This window comes from Rutidosis leptorrhynchoides, chromosome 1 (genome assembly GCF_046630445.1).
Source record: "Rutidosis leptorrhynchoides isolate AG116_Rl617_1_P2 chromosome 1, CSIRO_AGI_Rlap_v1, whole genome shotgun sequence".
NCBI lineage: Eukaryota > Viridiplantae > Streptophyta > Magnoliopsida > Asterales > Asteraceae > Rutidosis > Rutidosis leptorrhynchoides.
The window spans coordinates 720,882,259-720,900,559 of record NC_092333.1 but is presented as its reverse complement, the minus strand read 5'-3'; the positions used below and the strand labels follow the sequence as shown (position 1 = coordinate 720,900,559).

The window sequence follows — 18,301 nt, the reverse complement described above, 5'->3', positions numbered from 1 at the left end:
GACTTTAAAATATGTTTTTAAAAGAATTAACGAGTTGATTTAAATATTTTAAAATCACGTATCAACCCAACCATTCGGCCTAACCTTTGTCACGAGTCATGTTACATAATTCTTTAGCCCTTTACATATGAACAACTTAAACGGGACTAAACGGGACATGTAAAGCCACGCGGAATGAGGGACACTCGATACGAATCACCGTACCACTCGTCACACACACACACGTTCTTTACCGGGATGTTTCCCACCTTTTCGGGACTGTTTTCGGGCTGTACGGGGCTGTTTTTGGAGCTGAATTCGTGACAGTTTCCAGACAGCACATTCGCGACAGTTTCAGGGTGTTTCGCGACACTTTCAGGCTATTTAGCGACACTTTCAGGGCTGTTTTGTGACAGTTTCAGAAGCTGATTTCGGGGCTGTCCGGAACAGTTTTCGGGACCAATTTCGGGGCTGTTTTGGTTGGATTTTTGAGACACGGTTTTGGCACAATTTACAAACACCAAAGTATTATGATTCCTCAATTAACAAACATAATTAGCAACCTCGTTAGTACATCAAAATGAGGAACACATAACACATTTCAAAGACTAATAAACAAACATTTTAAACAAGCATGTCATACAATAATAATTATACGATTCGAAACAAAGTTTTGAGAGGAAAGATTTACCGAAGCGATCCTAAAACCACCTAGAATATCCGTACCTTATGTTGATTGACGAAATTCCAAGGACAACCAAACACCACCAAATGATGCAATCACCGAGCCGAATCTAATGAACACGCACGTATAAGCACAAAATACATTCAAGTAGAGAGTATGTAATATCCTTTATTCAAAAAGTGTTATCATATGGTTCTTATGAGTTTATTGTTATCTAAATAGTTTCGTGTATTTTATATTAACGATATACTTATGTTACCCTATGTTATTATGACTTCATATTCCAAATTGTTATTGCCTTTGATATCTTAAGACTAAAATCCCACTATTGTAATTGAAAACATAGACTCCCAATATCAGTCTCTACTTATTTTCCATATTACACATAGATTGTAAATATCCCATTATATATAATTAGTAAATTTTGAGGTTTACTCACATGTGATTTCTGTACATGCTCACACGAGATTATAACAGAACTAAATATTTATATGTAATGAGTACTTACATATACTATTATTACATGTAGATGATCAACTCATATTTAAGTTTACTTTATACCATTTTATGTATAAATACTATATAACTACACGTGATCATCACTTTGAACTTTAAACATATACACACCTATTTACTACAAATATAAGTACAGTTTCTTCCTTTTTCTTTATGATCAATATTAAGAAGAAGAAAAAAAATATCAATTTTCATACTCAAATTTTAACATCTCATCTTTATTATAATCCATGTGATATGTAGTTGATCTAAATCAATAAATTAATTGAGAAAACTAATAAACAAATTTACATCAATAACAAAGGTGTTGGTTAGTAGTTACCGCTAAAACGTGTTCCAGATCCGCAAAAATATTGTATTCTTCCTTGAATGTCCCAATTCTCTTCCTCTTAATTTTATGAGATTGTAGTGAATAGTATGGATCAATTTGGTAAAAATTTCATTTCATTTGGTTTAGTTCAAGAGAGTGTCAAATGGAGTATACTTGTGGAAGATATAGCTTAATGAGACTTCTCATGTCCCTCTTAATAATTGTTGACCCACCGAATTCCATGTAACTGATGGATTTATATTACTTAGTTAATATTAAATTTAGTAATTTAGTTTTAAATTTTAGTGCAAGATAAATGACTATATTTTTTTTTCAACCTTAACTACTATATTTCTAGTATAATACAAAAGCAAGTTTGTTTAGTATATATACACATTACGTTTCAAGATGTTTATGTTAATTAACTTACCAATTAACTTATTTACCACTTATTACTTATGCATCTACCTTTATATATTAATTATTCTAGTTTGAGTTTTATATTGTTTTAGTTTTTAATTTTAGAGGATATTACAGTATAAATATCTTTAATCAATCAACCCAAAATATTTCAAAAATTTGTCATGAGTTAAATTAGGTTTTGGAACCGAAATTACTTTACCGAAAAGAGGGGCGCATATTTTTGATAATATTTGATTGATTAAAGTGGGATAAAAAGCCAAAAAGATTTTTAATTTTATTTTTACCATGTTTTTAAAATTAATATTTAAATCTTAAATTAATATTGTAAACTTTGTAAAAACAATATTTTTAAAATTGTAAATATTTGAAAAATTAATATAAGTTTGGTGTGAATTTATAATATGAATTTTTAAATTAAATTTGGTGTGAATTTTTAATTTTTAAAATATGAATTTTTAATTTTATGCATTTCAAATTTTAAGTTTGGTGTGAATTTTTAATATTAATTTTGAATTTTATAATTAAATTGTGTGAAAAAAAAAACAAAAAAAAAAAATTTTACTTTATCTCATTAAGTTAAAAATATGATTTTTAAAATTCGACGTAAGTTGAAGACTATGTCTTTGAACCGAAATTGCTTTACCCAAGGGAGGGACGAGAACTTTTAATATCATTATTTTTAATCTTATTGATTTAAAGTATGCCAAAAACATTAAAAAAAAACCCAAAAATCTTAGCTTTTAAAACAATCGCTACAAAAAGACAAATTTTAAAATTTTGTCGAGGGACGGACTAGGACATCGATCCGAAACGACCTCGTCCTAAATAACAAGGGAAACAAAATTTTAAAATTAATTACTTAATTGTTTTAATAAGTTAAAGATTATAAAAAAAAAAAAAAAAAAAAAAAAATTACCAAACTCCGCGACTCGCGGAGTTTGAAGGTTTAATCCCCGCGAGTCGCGGGAGGACAGGATTACAGAAAAAAAATAAAGAGCTGAAACAGCTCAGTTTCACTCCCCACAACAACAAAAAACTGCGAACATACTCCACAAAAACCCGAAAAATACACCCCAAATTCACAATTTTTAACCGTTAATCACCAAATTTTTTACTAAAATCATGTTGAGAAGGATGCTATCTAGGAATTACTCAAGAAAAACAGTAAATTTCTACACCTAAACACCATTTAATCTGAAATTTGGTGTTCTTGAGCAATTTTTTCCCCAATTTGATTTTGATGCTTTTTAGTGTAATTAGGCTTAAATTGTTTATGTATTATGCTTGTATAACCTAGATTGATGCTGTTTAACATGATTAGAAGCCTTAAACTTCAAATTTTGAGTAATCTAGGGTTTGTGTTCTTGAGCAAATTTGGGGCTTTTTGATATAAACAGGTTATGGCCGATTTTTGTCATGAATTGTTGCTAAATTAAGTAGTGTAACATGTTTAGGTAGTTAAATGATCCAAACTTTGAGCCTAAACATGATTTTGAGAATTAAAGTGGACTTTTTCAAGTCTAAAATTCATGAACTTGATTTTTGAAAGATAATGCCATTTGAGACTTGTTTAATTGCTAGTAATGATTATTTTGACATGTTATTTGAGTTGAATGCTTATGAACTTGGCGAACATTTTCGTATATGCTTATTTGAAAAAGTGTAGATTTGATGAAAATATGAAAATGAGCTTAAGTTTGATATAAATTGATCATGTCATTGTAATTATTTTGATTGATGATTTTGCTGACACTAATGCATATTTGGATGCACAAAAATTGTGTTTGATGTGTTTTGCAGACTGAAAGGGGTGAATCTTCATCCCAAGCTCGCAATGCTCCTGCTGAAAATGCGGAACAACAGGAGGTGGATAACTACTACAAGCAGGATATACCTCATCCAGTCATGACACTTGGAAGAGTTGCACCCGAACCTGAGATTTGACAGACTTTGGATAGATTATCCAAAATATCAAAGGGGTCTGCATACTCTTCATTCTAAGGTTGTTGAGGTACCGAGGGTCATAGAATGGGGACCCTTAGAAGCTGTAGAATTGGCCGGGCCAATTAGGGAATTACTTGTACAGAGGTATGGTAATTCTACTTTTAATGACTGGGTACGTTTATTCACCATGCGTAGACCTGTATATAAAGTATGGTGTGAAGAATTGTTGTGTAGTATAGAGTTGAATGATCGGGTAGCTAGTTTAATCGATCGTTCTTTTATTAGATTTTTGTTTGGCGGTTCGATGCGCCACATGTCTTTACTGGACATGGCTCAGGCTTTACGTATATATACGCCTGAGGAGTTAGCATCTGCCGATTGTAGAGGGTTGATACTAAACGGTAGAAAGATAGATGAAAATTTTGATACACACGGTGTGTGGAGTCAAATGACAAGCCATCACCGTTTCAAAGGGGGAAATTACTCTTATTTGGATATAGATAGAGCCGAATTAAGAGTGATTCATAGGTTTTTAGCTAATTCGATTACACAAAGGGGTAAGAACAAGGAAAAGGTAAATGAACAGGATTTGTTTTACCATATGTGTATTCGAGACCCACAAAGCGCTGTAAGTATACCATATTGTGTGGGTTATTATTTATCAGCTATGGTTAGGGGGATGAGACCACATAGCATAATAGGAGGTGGTATTTTTATTACTTTGATTGGTGAATATCTCGGTGTGGATATAAGTCGGGGGGATTATTAGTAGAAGAACCAGAACTCCGCGATACTATAGGTTTAAATGTATACCATGGTGCGAAAGTTTTGAAGAGGCGAAATAACGCCGCAGTACAATACCATGGTAGACATCCACAGGTTGAGAGAAACCAACAGCAAGGTAATGTAGGAGGGGGGAATGAGATGCAAGAAATGCAAAGGTTTATAGCTTCTCAGGAGTACGAAAATGCTAGACAGAGAGCATTTGAAGATTGGCAAGTTCATCAGAACCAAATCATAGCCCATTACCAACATATAGGTAGAAACTATATTCCTACACCGAAACCCATCTTCCCTCCCTGGTCTATAGAGATGCAGCCACCGTATCCTACGTATAACCCTGCCGAAGCATTCTATAGCACCTATGGTTATGCCTGGAACCCCTATTGGTACCAGTATCATCCCTAGTATACTTAGTTTTATTTATTTTGTAATTTGTAATGATTGATACGTTTAATACTTTTGTTAATATTGTAATAGTTTTTATAATTGTCTAACTTTTATTCTTAGATTTTAATAATTTTTGAATGTGGGATAATATACCAAACTTCAAAAATATGTATATATGTTTGCAGTTTATCTTATGTACACAACAGGGTAAAACAACGCATTTTCAAAGACTGACATTAAGTTCAGCAAAAGCAACTAATTTTGACGACAAGATGCAAAATATATGTGAAATAACAACAAGACGGAATGAACAAATGATGTGCACCATTTATCATTCAGCAAACAAACGCCAATATATTTGGAAACTTTGGTAAAAATTTAATCATTTTCACACAAATCACCCTCAATAATTTAAATTGTTACTGATTTCTTGCACATGAGGGCATTGCAAGATCTTAAGTGTGGGAAGGGGTTAAATTCTTTCGGATTTTAAAATTTTTATCTTAAACACTTGGTTACCATTAAAAATACTAGTAAAGCAGTAGTTGTATTAGAATCTAGTGCTCTCTGATAATAAAGAACAGCCCTAGTCTTATATACTGACTACCCAATTCTAGTAAAATTTTTCAAAATTTTCAATTAAATGAACTCAAAATCATGTTTATACATATTTATGAACGATAAAACTAGGTTTTAACACCGAAATTATTGTTACCTCGGAAAGGACATAAATTGAGAAACAAACCAAAATGTTAAAATTCATTTAAAATGGAATAGAGGACGATAAAAAGGAAAATAAAAACCAAGTGTGGGAAAATTTACCAAGTTATCTTAAACATATATCACATATTTCTGTAACAAATAACTGAAAATACTTTTGCTTTGGACTAAACTAAACTGTTTTACCCAATGAAAGAAAAGAAAAGATGGATCTACACGATGAATCAATTCCATCATTAAAAGAAAGTAAAGTCTTCCGAAAAAGAAACGCGCTTCTTGATTTAGGTCATGAAGTTGTCGTCCAGACCAGCTGTAGGTTGACGAAAAATCCAAAAAAGTCATCACTAAAATCAGCAGGAAATCCACGGACCTCAGCATTAAACAGGGTCGCCAAGTGGTCAGATTTATCCTAACCATGAGAAGAATTTATCTCGTACAATGGGGGGCACCATGCAAATTAGCTTGATAAGACTAATGAATCAGATCCCCAGAAAGGATAATCTCCTTAAAAGATCAAAAATCAGCTTTTAAGCCTGATATTACTCAATTCTTGAGATTGACCTTAAAGATTGAGAATTACAAACTCATGGAATTCAATGATATCTAAACTCGAGCTTGAACGAGAAAATATTTTGATCAAAATTACAAACCGATTTGTTTTCTGAAAACCCTATTTTCAATGCGTTCATTACCATTGAACGTAAAATCCTAGGAATTCACCTGGAATTCATTAGGTCACCTGAACTAAATCGGGTGTCAACCGTAAGAACGGTGGTTGCATAGTGGTCAAAGACAGGACCTTGTGCCAGACCGAAAAATTATGAGGGTGAGCTTTACTATTGCTCCTACAAAGGATAGTAATTGCGTCCGACACGTTATAGACCATAATTAAAAGCATGTCAGGGGACATTGCCTTAACAGTTGCTTGTTCAACGCTTTTCTTTACAACCGAACGGTAGTTTACCGAAAGGTAATATACGGAGCAAGTAAACTGGACTTGTTGCTTCCCAAATACAAGGTTAGCAAGTGGGTGACACAAAACCGCAAGTTTTGAGCTAAAATTTTCAAATCTGAAACCCACCAAACCCACAAAAATATTTTGCAAACACCGGTAAAGGGTTATTCCGGAAAACTTATCTAGGGTAAAAACTAGATTTAATTTTCAAAAGATCAAATGTTTTCATAAAGATCCAATTTCCTTAATGGATCTAAATTTTTATAGTCATGTGGGACTGTAAACCATATCGTTACTACCATTGTTTATACCACCGCATAGAAATCACTGATGTACAAAGTGTGAAGAATAAAGAAGTGATTCTAGTATTTCAAGACGATATTGCTTGAGGACAAGCAACGCTCAAGTGTGGGAATATTTGATAATGCTAAAAACGAACATATATTTTATAGCATTATTCCTCAAGAAAGACAAGCTTTTAGTTGCAATTGTTCTATTTACAAGTGATATTCGTTTAAATAATAAAAGGTGAAGACAAAAGACAGATTCGACGAATTGAAGACGCAAACGACCAAAAAGCTCAAAAGTACAAAAGACAATCAAAGAGGTTCCAATTATTGATAAGAAACGTCTCGAAATTACAAGAGTACAAGATTCAAAACGCAAAGTACAAGATATTAAATTGTACGCAAGGACGTTCGAAAATCCGGAACCGGGACCAGAGTCAACTCTCAACGCTCGACGCAACGGACTAAAAATTACAAGTCAACTATGCACATAAATATAATATAATATTTAAATAATTCTTATAATTATTTAATATATTATATTTATTTAAAAACCGTCGGTAAACAAAGAGCCAAACTCCTCTGAGCTGTAAAAGCAAACTCCGCGACTCGCGGAGTTTGAAGGCCAAAAAGGCCGCGAGTCGCGGAGCTCCAATTTCAGAAACTCCCTATAAAGCTCGCGCATTCTGATCGTAAAAATCATCTTTTTCTTCTCCTCATTCATACGTAAAATATATATATATATATTTATAATTTATATTTTAATTTTAATTATAATTCTAATAATAAGGGTATGTTAGCGAATATTGTAAGGGTGTAAGTCGAAATTCTGTCCGTGTAACGCTACGCTATTTTTAATCATTGTAAGTTATGTTCAACCTTTTTATATTAATGTCTCGTAGCTAAGTTATTATTATGCTTATTTAAAACGAAGTAATCATGATGTTGGGCTAATTATTAAAATTGGGTAATTGGGCTTTGTACCATAATTGGGGTTTGGACAAAAGAACGACACTTGTGGAAATTAGACTATGAGCTATTAATGGGCTTTATATTTGTTTAACTAAATGATAGTTTGTTAATGTTAATATAAAGATTTACAATTGGGCGTCCCTATAAATAACCATTTACACTCGATCGGACACGATGGGCGGGGTATTTATATGTACGAATAATCGTTCATTTAACCGGACACGGGAATGGATTAATAGCCACTAGAATAATTAAAACAGGGGTGAAATTATGTACAAGGACACTTGGTATAATTGATAACAAAATATTAAAACCTTGGGTTACACTCAGTCGACATCCTGGTGTAATTATTAAACAAAGTATTAAAATCTTGTTACAGTTTAAGTCCCCAATTAGTTGGAATATTTAACTTTGGGTATAAGGATAATTTGACGAGGACACTCGCACTTTATATTTATGACTGATGGACTGTTATGGACAAAAACCAGACGGACATATTAAATAATCCAGGACAAAGGACAATTAACCCATGGGCATAAAACTAAAATCAACACGTCAAACATCATGATTACGGAAGTTTAAATAAGCATAATTCTTTTATTTCATATTTAATTTCCTTTATTTTATATTTAATTGCACTTCTAATTATCGCATTTTTATTGTTATTTTATTTAATTGCACTTTTAATTATCGTACTTTTTAATTATCGCAAGTTTATTTTATCGCACTTTTATTATTCGCAATTTCATTATCGTTATTTACTTTACGCTTTAATTTAAGTCTTGTATTTATATTTATTATTTTACATTTGGTTTTAACTGCGACTAAAGTTTTAAAATCGACAAACCGGTCATTAAACGGTAAAAACCCCCCTTTATAATAATAATATTACTTATATATATATATTTGTATTTTTATAAAAGTAAACTAATATAGCGTTAAGCTTTGTTTAAAAAGATTCCCTGTGGAACGAACCGGACTTACTAAAAACTACACTACTGTACGATTAGGTACACTGCCTATAAGTGTTGTAGCAAGGTTTAAGTATATCCATTCTCTAAATAAATAAATATCTTGTGTAAAAATGTATCGTATTTAATAGTATTTTCTGCTAAAATTTAATAGTATTTTATACCCCTCTGCTAAAACATCAATTACCTTCTCCTAAAGAACATTCTCCTGTTCCTTGTAATTCTGGAAATTCTTCTAATAATTCTGCATGTGCATCTATGGTTTGAATATAATAACATGTATCATCTGCAGATTGTGGTTGTTGCATTGCTCTATCAACTGAAAAGGTAACACTCTCATCCTCTATACTTAGGGTCAATTTCTTACCGAACACGTCTATCATTGCTTTAGCCGTGTTTAAGAATGGTCTTCCTAATATGAGAGGAACTTGAGAATCTTCTTCCATGTCCAGAACAACAAAATCTACTGGAAATACTAAAGTACCAACTTTAACTAGCATATTCTCCATTATCCCTCTAGGATATTTTATTGATCTATCGGCTAGTTGTATGCTTATTCTGGTTGGTTTCAATTCTCCAAGGTCTAGTTTAGCGTATAGTGAATACGGCATTAGATTTATACTAGCACCTAAGTCTGCCAATGCTTCTATTGAATTAAGACTTCCCAGAAAACATGGAATTGTGAAACTTCCTGGATCAGATAATTTTTCTGGTATCTTATTCAACAGCACTGCTGAGCAATTAGCATTCATGGTAACAGCCGAGAGTTCTTCCATTTTCTTTCTATTTGAGATTAGATCTTTCAAGAATTTAGCATATCTAGGCATTCCTGAAATCACATCAATGAAAGGAAGATTTACATTTATCTGTTTAAACATATCCAAGAATTTGGATTGCTCGGTTTCAAGTTTCTCTTTCTTCATTTTACTCGGGTAAGGAAGTGGTGGTTGGTATGGTTTAACATAAGGTTTAGCCTTAACTGTGTTATCTTCATTAACCTTTTCAACTACCGGTTCTTTTTCCTTATCTTGATTAGGTTGTGGTTCTTGTGGAGTAGGAATAGCTTCATCAAAAGTTACAGGTATTTCAGGTGGTTTAAGTGTTGTACCACTTCTTGTGATAATGGCTTTAGCTGTTTCATTCCGGGGGTTAGCATTTGTATCACTAGGTAGACTTCCCGGTTTTCTTTCACCTATTAATCTTGCTAGGTTACTTACTTCTTGTTCCAAGTTTTGAATAGAAGCTTGTTGATTTCTAAATGCTTGAGCATTTTGTTCATTAGTTTGTTTTTGAGATGTGAAAAACTGCGTTTGAGTTTCAACTAGCTTCGTCATCATATCTTCTAAATTCGGCTTTTTATCATCGGTTTGTTGTGGTGGTTTGTTTTGAAAATTCGGTCTTTGCTGGTTGTAAGTATTATTGGATACTTGTTGATTGCTAGGACCTTGTTGGTTGTTGTATGGAATATTTCGGTTATAATTCTGGTTTTGATTGTAAATCGGTCTTGGCGGTTGATAATTATTCTGATAATTATTTCCAGGCCTTTGGTTTATGTATGAAATATTCTCTCTTTGTTCCATTGTTAATTCAATACTGAGACAATCTTTTATCAAATATGGTCCTCCACACTGCTCACAACTAATTCGTATTGAGTGAATATCTTTAGTCATCTTTTCCATTCGTCTCTCCACAGCATCTATCTTTGCGGAAATGGAATCTAAGTCATGGCTAGAATCGGCTCTAGCTGCTTTAGATGATCTAACGATATCTTTTTCTTGGTGCCACTCATGTGAGTGGGAAGCAGTGTTATCAATAATTTTGTAAGCATCAGTTTCGGTTTTCTTCATAATAGAACCACCAGCTGCTATATCTATGTCTTTCCTTGTAGTGATGTCGCATCCTTGGTAGAATATTTGTACTATTTGACAGGTGTCTAAACCATGTTGCGGACATCCTCTCAATAACTTTCCAAATCTAGTCCACGCCTCATATAGAGTTTCATTCGGCTTCTGTGTGAATGTAACAATTTCTCCTTGAAGTCTTACGGCTTTAGATGCAGGAAAGAATTGTTTAAGAAATTTTTCAACTAAAACGTCCCATGTATCAATCGCCCCTTCAGGTAACGATTCCAACCAATCTTTGGCTTCTCCCTTTAAAGTCCAGGGAAATAACATGAGATATATCTGTTCATCCTCCACTTCTCGAATTTTAAATAGTGTGCAGATCCTATTAAAGGTACGTAGATGTTCATTTGGATCTTCCTTCGGCGCACCACTAAATTGGCATTGATTAGTCACCATGTGTAGAATTTGTCCTTTGATTTCATAATCTGGCGCATTAATGTCTGGATGAGTAATTGCGTGACCTTGGCCAGTGCGTTTAGCTCTCATTCGGTCTTCCATACTTAAAGGTTCCAGATTCTCCATAATTGAATTTGTTGAATCGGAATCACTAGAGGATTCTGATTTAATGGTTCGTTCCTCAACAATCTCTGTTTGAATGATTGGTGGTTCCGGAGGAAAATTTAGTGGTTCAGGATCTACGAATCGTTCCTGAATATTCTCCGGATTCTCAATTGTGAAGTCGGGTTCAAAAAATGGATTATCGGAAATTTGAACTGGAGTACTTGGTCGACTGGATGACGATTCTAAAGAAAAATCAACGGCGGTAATATTTGCTAAATGTCTTGATCTAGTTACAGGTGGTGAACGTACAAAAGTTGGTGAACGTCTTGCTCGGTGCATTCACTGAATATCCTATTAGTTTTTAAAAGGAAAGAAAAATTATAATAAGTTATCCAATCAATAGACTTTTCTGATTTTGCCCACGTTTCGAATAGCCAAAAGATGCAGCAGAGGGGCAGGATTCATTTGGTCTCAATATAATTGAGGACTGTTTGGCTCCAATAACCTGGTCCACATACAAATCCAACTATTACTACGAACCAGAAAATTTTGATGTCTATCAATTTAACCACTTAAAATAAATTTTCGTAATTTTAAGAAATTTAGATAAGAAATAGAATAAAAATCTATGTCCTAAAAACTAGAATAGCGAGAAATAAGAAAGAAAAAGAGCGTGTCGAAAAAGGTCGAAAAAGAAAAATGGTTGAAATATAAAAGGTGACGGAAAAATAAAAGAAACTTATAAAACTTAAAAATACTTGACTAACCTAACCTTATTACTACAACTAACTTAAAATTATAATCGCAAATTGAGATTACTAATTGGAATGATAATTGATACATTGGTAAAAGTCGTCTAAAAATATTAAAGCTTACAGGAAAAACTATATCCCAAATGGAAATAACTTAAAAAGAAACTAAAACTTAAAAAGGCGTCGCAAAGTTCTAAAGTACCTAAATCTTAGTCTAAAGAAAAAGCACTTAAGGAATTCTACGGCAAAGCCTAAAAATCTAGAAGTAAAAATAACCATGGCAAAAACTAAGTTTAAAACTAAATATGAGCGAAAAATACAAATATTACGCTAAAACAATTAAAAAGGGACAAAATATAAAAATATACAAAAAGTTGTAAAAAGTACAAATTTTATAAAAATATTATTTATTTATTAAAACTATTAATTTTACAATTTAATTAAACTAATTTAACTAAAATACAAATTAAATAAAAAGTAAAACTAATTATAATAATAATAATTAATTAGGGTTAATAATAATAATAATTAATAATTACTCCATAATTAAATGCAGATTAGGGTTTCTGTCGGTGTCAGAGTGTCTCCGCGAGTTGCGGTGCCCGAAGCAGAAAACTCCGCGAGTCGCGGGGTTTCAAAATTCAACTCAGGTACAGTTTAAAATTTGACGCGTTTTTCTTTTTATTTTTTTTTATTTTATTTTCTGTTTTATATTTTTTTGTTTTAAAATCTAAAATATTTATATAATATAAACTTATATTTAAAAACTAAAATAAAAATAGAACTACTTTATAATTTAATAAATATCTTAAAAATAGATTTATATATATATTAAAAAAAAATTCCGTTTTTTTTTATGTTTTAAATAAAAACAAAATACTTAAATAAAACTTATATAAAAATAAAGAAACTTTATAAAACTTAAATATTTAACAAAATCTTAAAAATACTTATATTTTTTGTTTTTCTTTTTATATTTTTGAATAATTAAAAACGTATAATTTTTTTTTTTTACAAAAACGTATTTTAATAAAAGTAAACTAAAAATCTTTTTTTTTTTTTATATATTTAGCGTTGCGCTTTCGGCTTTTAAGAGTTCCCCGGCAGCGGCGCCAAAAATAACTTGATGTTTTAGCAGAGGGGTATAAAATACTATTAATTTTTACAAGAAAATACTATTAAATACGATACAATTTTACACAAGATATTTATTTATTTAGAGAATGGATATACTTAAACCTTGCTACAACACTTATAGGCAGTGTACCTAATCGTACAGTAGTGTAGTTTTTAGTAAGTCCAGTTAGTTCCACAGGGAAAATCTTTAAACAAAGCTTAACGCTATATTAGTTTACTTTTATAAAAATACAAATATATATATAAGTAATATTATTATTATAAAGGGGGGTTTTTACCGTTTAATGACCGGTTTGTCGATTTTAAAACTTTAGTCGCAGTTAAAACCAAATGTAAAATAATAAATAAATACAAGACTTAATTTAAAGCGTAAAGTAAATAATGATAATGAAATTGCGAATAAAAGTGCGATAAAATAAACTTGCGATAATTAAAAAGTACGATAATTAAAAGTGCAATTAAATACAATAACAATAAATAAAATGCGATAATTAGAAGTGCAATTAAATATAAAATAAAGGAAATAAAATAAAATATGAAATAAAATAATTATGCTTATTTAAACTTCCGTAATCATGATGTTTGACGTGTTGATTTTAGTTTTATGCCCATGGGTTAATTGTCCTTTGTCCTGGATTATTTAATATGTCCGTCTGGTTTTTGTCCATAACAGTCCATCAGTCATAAATATAAAGTGCGAGTGTCCTCGTCAAATTATCCTTATACCCGAAGTTAAATATTCCAACTAATTGAGGATTCGAATTGTAACAAGGTTTTAATACTTTGTTTAATGAATACACCAGGTTATCGACTGCGTGTAAACCAAGGTTTTACTACTTTGTTAACAATTACACCAATTACCCTTGAATGTAATTTCACCCCTGTTTTAATTATTCTAGTGGCTATTAATCCATTCCCGTGTCCGGTTAAATGAACGATTATTCGTACATATAAATACCCCGCCCATCGTGTCCGATTGAGTGTATATGGTTATTTATAGGGACGTCCAATTGTAAATCTTTATATTAAAATTAACAAACTATCATTTAGTTAAACAAATATAAAGCCCATTAATAGCCCATAGTCTAATTTCCACAAGTGTCGTTCTTTTGTCCAAACCCCAATTATGGTACAAAGCCCAATTACCCAATTTTAGTAATTAGCCCAACATCATGATTACTTCGGATTAAATAAGCATAATAATAACTTAGCTACGAGACATTCAATTGAAAAGGTTGAACATAACTTACAATGATTAAAAATAGCGTAGCGTTACACGGACAGAATTTCGACTTACACCCTTACAACATTCGCTAACATACCCTTATTATTAGGATTAAAATTAAAATTAAAATATAAATATAAATTATAAATATATATATTACGTATATAGATAGAGAGATGGATATATTATGTTGGTTTTTGCGATCAGAATTCGTTTGCTTTTATAGGGAGTTTCAGAATTTGGGGCTCCGCGACTCGCGGCCCTTTTTGCCTTCAAACTCCGCGAGTCGCGGAGTTTGTAAATACAGCTCACTCCATTTTGGCTCTTTGTTTACCGACGGTTTATTATATAAATATAATATATATATAATTTATATAATTAATTATATATTATATTATATTTATATACATAGTTAACTTGTAATTTTTAGTCCGTTGCGTCGAGCGTTGAGAGTTGACTCTGGTCCCGGTTTCGGATTTTCGAACGTCATTGCGTACAATTTAATATCTTGTACTTTGCGTTTTGAATCTTGTACTCTTTTAATTTCGAGACGTTTCTTATCAATAATTGGAACCTCTTTGATTGTCTTTTGTACTTTTGAGCTTTTTGGTCGTTTGCGTCTTCAATTCGTCGAATCTGTCTTTTGTCTTCACCTTTTATTATTTAAATGAATATAACTTGTAAATAGAACAATTGCAACTAAAAGCTTGTCTTTCTTGAGGAATAATGCTATGAAATATATGTTCGTTTTTAGCATTATCAATATTATCTTGACTGCTTCTTCCACAAGCTTACTCTAGCAGATTATTTCTTCCTTACATAAGGAATTTGCTATGACTGATTTGGGCCCATTGAACTACTTTCTTGAGATTCACGCCACTCGTACTGCTTCTGGTCTCTTCCTCTCACAGAAACAGTATGTCACCGAGGTTATTGAGCGGGTTGGTATGCCCACTTGTCACCCTTGTCGGACCCCAGTTGAACCGGGTGCCAAGCTTACTTGTCATGGTCCTCCTGTTAAGGACCCGACTCTTTATCGGAGTCTTGCCGGAGCATTACAGTATCTCACTTTTACTAGACCAGATATTTCTTACGCAGTTCAGCAGGTATGTCTCTTCATGCATGATCCTCGAGAGCAGCACATACACGCCCTCAAACGGATCATTCGATACATTCAGGGAACCACTGACCTTGGTCTTCAGTTATATGCATCTTCTCCCACTTCATTGGTTGCTTATTCTGATGCTGATTGGGCGGGTTGCCCCACTACTAGGCGCTCTACTTCTGGTTACTGCGTTTTTCTCGGCAACAACCTCCTATCCTTGTCATCTAAGCGGCAAATCACGCCCTTTCACTCCAGTGCCGAAGCAGAGTATCGTGGGGTTGCAAATGCAGTTGCTGAGACTTGTTGGGTTCGTAATCTTCTTCGAGAGTTACATTGTCCTCTCACGTCCGCAACTCTTGTTTATTGCTACAATGTAAGCTCGGTCTACCTCTCTAGCAATCCAATTCAGCACCAGCGGACCAAGCACGTTGAGATTGATATTCACTTTGTCCGTGACCTAGTTGCTCAAGGACAGGTGCGGGTCTTACATGTTCCATCCAGATATCAGTTTGCCGACATCTTCACTAAAGGTCTACCGGTTGCATTGTTTGACGAGTTTAGATCCAGTTTGAGCGTCCGAAGCACTCCCGCTCCAACTGTGGGGGGATGTTAGATATATTATTTATACACATATGTTTGGCCCATTTATCTTATATATTGGGCTTAGTCCGTTTATCACTCTTAGGGTTATTGGCTATATAAGCCCCACTCTTGTATGCTACAGATTGATTGAGAAATTATATTCCCTATCTAAGTTTAACATTCTGTTTTTTTTTTTTTAAATTAGATGATGGTTGTGTGCTGTTATTTGTTTAGGGTTTTGTTTGCATCGGTGGTATAACAACGGTTTATTGCACAGTTGTTGGTGTGTTGTCATTAGATTAGAGGTTGTATTGGTTTAACGTGATATAGGTTCAATTAGATACCACGGTTTCTGCCGTTTGTATCATAATCATCCAATCTTTTTTATTTATACATAATATATATGTATTTTGGGAAGAAAAAAATAAAGATCCTATCAAAAACTATCCAAGTACCTTCTAAAAACTAATGACTAAAACTGTTAAAAATACAATAACATGGGGACCCATTTTATAATTTACTCTAGTACGGAATACTCCGTATTAATTTGCAAAGCAATCTCAGAGCCCCCCATAGGTTGACATGTCTAACAGCGGTACCATCAGACCACAAATGGTATTGTTCAATACATTTTTTTTATTTATTTGAAAAAAGAAATAATTTATTATTTAGTACGAGTATATTTGCCGTCATTATTATTTCATTATACCAGCGGCACACAGATTCGTATATTTTGTTCTACTTAAAAGTAAAAACTATCTGCTGAGCCCAAAGTAACAATGATCGCTGAACCTATATATACTGTCCATTCGTTCATCGTTTCATTTCATCAAAACATCAAATAACAGAAAAGAAAAATTACGAAAATCATGTCTGGATTAATTGATATGTGGACTAGTGAAATGAAGAAGCTCAACAACAAAAACGGTCAGATTCAAACTCAAACTAATAATGGCTCGAGCCCATCGGAAGCCGAGTCGGCTAACCTAGGAATGAACCACTACTCAAACTGGTCAGGGGCGTTACGCAAGCGAGTCAAGTTACCACAACAATTATATGGTTATGGTCCTTACGGATCCGATGCTTCCATTTCGATGCTTGTTGATTGCTTTAGCCCTTGAATCTTTAAACCATGAGTTCATGATCGACTGCCTGTTTTGTTTATAATTGTTGTGCCTTGCATCTTGTACTTCCCTTTCAATCCTATTACTCGTATTACTTTGTATATATGAAATGAATTTAGCTCTTGTTACGTTTCTACAGTGTCATTTGCTTTATTTTCTTCACTATGACGACCGATGACTTTAGTACATATCATTTATTTATAAAAAATAAAAGAAAAAAATGTGAGAAATGATTAAAATTTCTTCACTCATGCTTTCTAGTTTTTATCAAACGACAAAACTGGAGATGCGGGGAATCGAACCCCGTGCCTCTCGCATGCGAAGCGAGCGCTCTACCATATGAGCTACATCCCCATTTATATATTTCAGCTACAAAATTTAAATATTACTCCATATCACAGGCGAAACTAGCATTCTAGAACAATAGTTGATTTCTTTGGATTTTCATCGAAATTTTTAAGGGAAAGAGTATATTTTGAATGGTTTTGTAGTTTACATACGCATTAGACTACATTTTGTGAAACAAATATAATCGATTTTGTCATAGTTGTTTTATACCATCTCACCTAAAACCGGTCATTGTAAATTTGGTTTGACCACTTTTTATGAAACCAGTTTTTCCTAAGTTCGGGTTCGACCACTTTTTCTGACGCACTCTGAATACCGACTTTGGAAAAGCCGGTTTCACTTACAAGAATTTTTTTGAGTTGTAACCATGGCAATGTTGACTGTATCTTTAATTTTCAGCTTTTATAAGATTATTTATATTTAATTGACATAGATCCTAGCTTGCTAGTACACTCCGTGTAATTTTATAAACGATGTCGGGTGAGTCCGTGCAAACTATTCCGTATCTCATTGTGTTGAAACATGCATCTTGTAAGTAAACATACATAAGATATTAAAACGTCTTAAAAATTTAAGACGATCTCACAATAATACGATTACAGTTATTTTAAAGTCTTAAAAATAAGAAATTAAAGCATCTTAAAAATAGAAAGTTACGATAACTAAAAAGTGCTAATACAATTAATACTTA

The 18,301-nt window shown here is 32.7% G+C and overlaps 1 non-coding gene across 1 annotated transcript; it reads right to left on the bottom strand.

The window, feature by feature from the left end:
* Positions 1-17,543: 17,543 nt before the first annotated feature.
* Positions 17,544-17,616, bottom strand: TRNAA-CGC (transfer RNA alanine (anticodon CGC)). The gene has a single exon. It is a non-coding gene; the product is annotated as a tRNA-Ala (tRNA).
* Between the last annotated feature and the right edge of the window lie 685 nt (positions 17,617-18,301).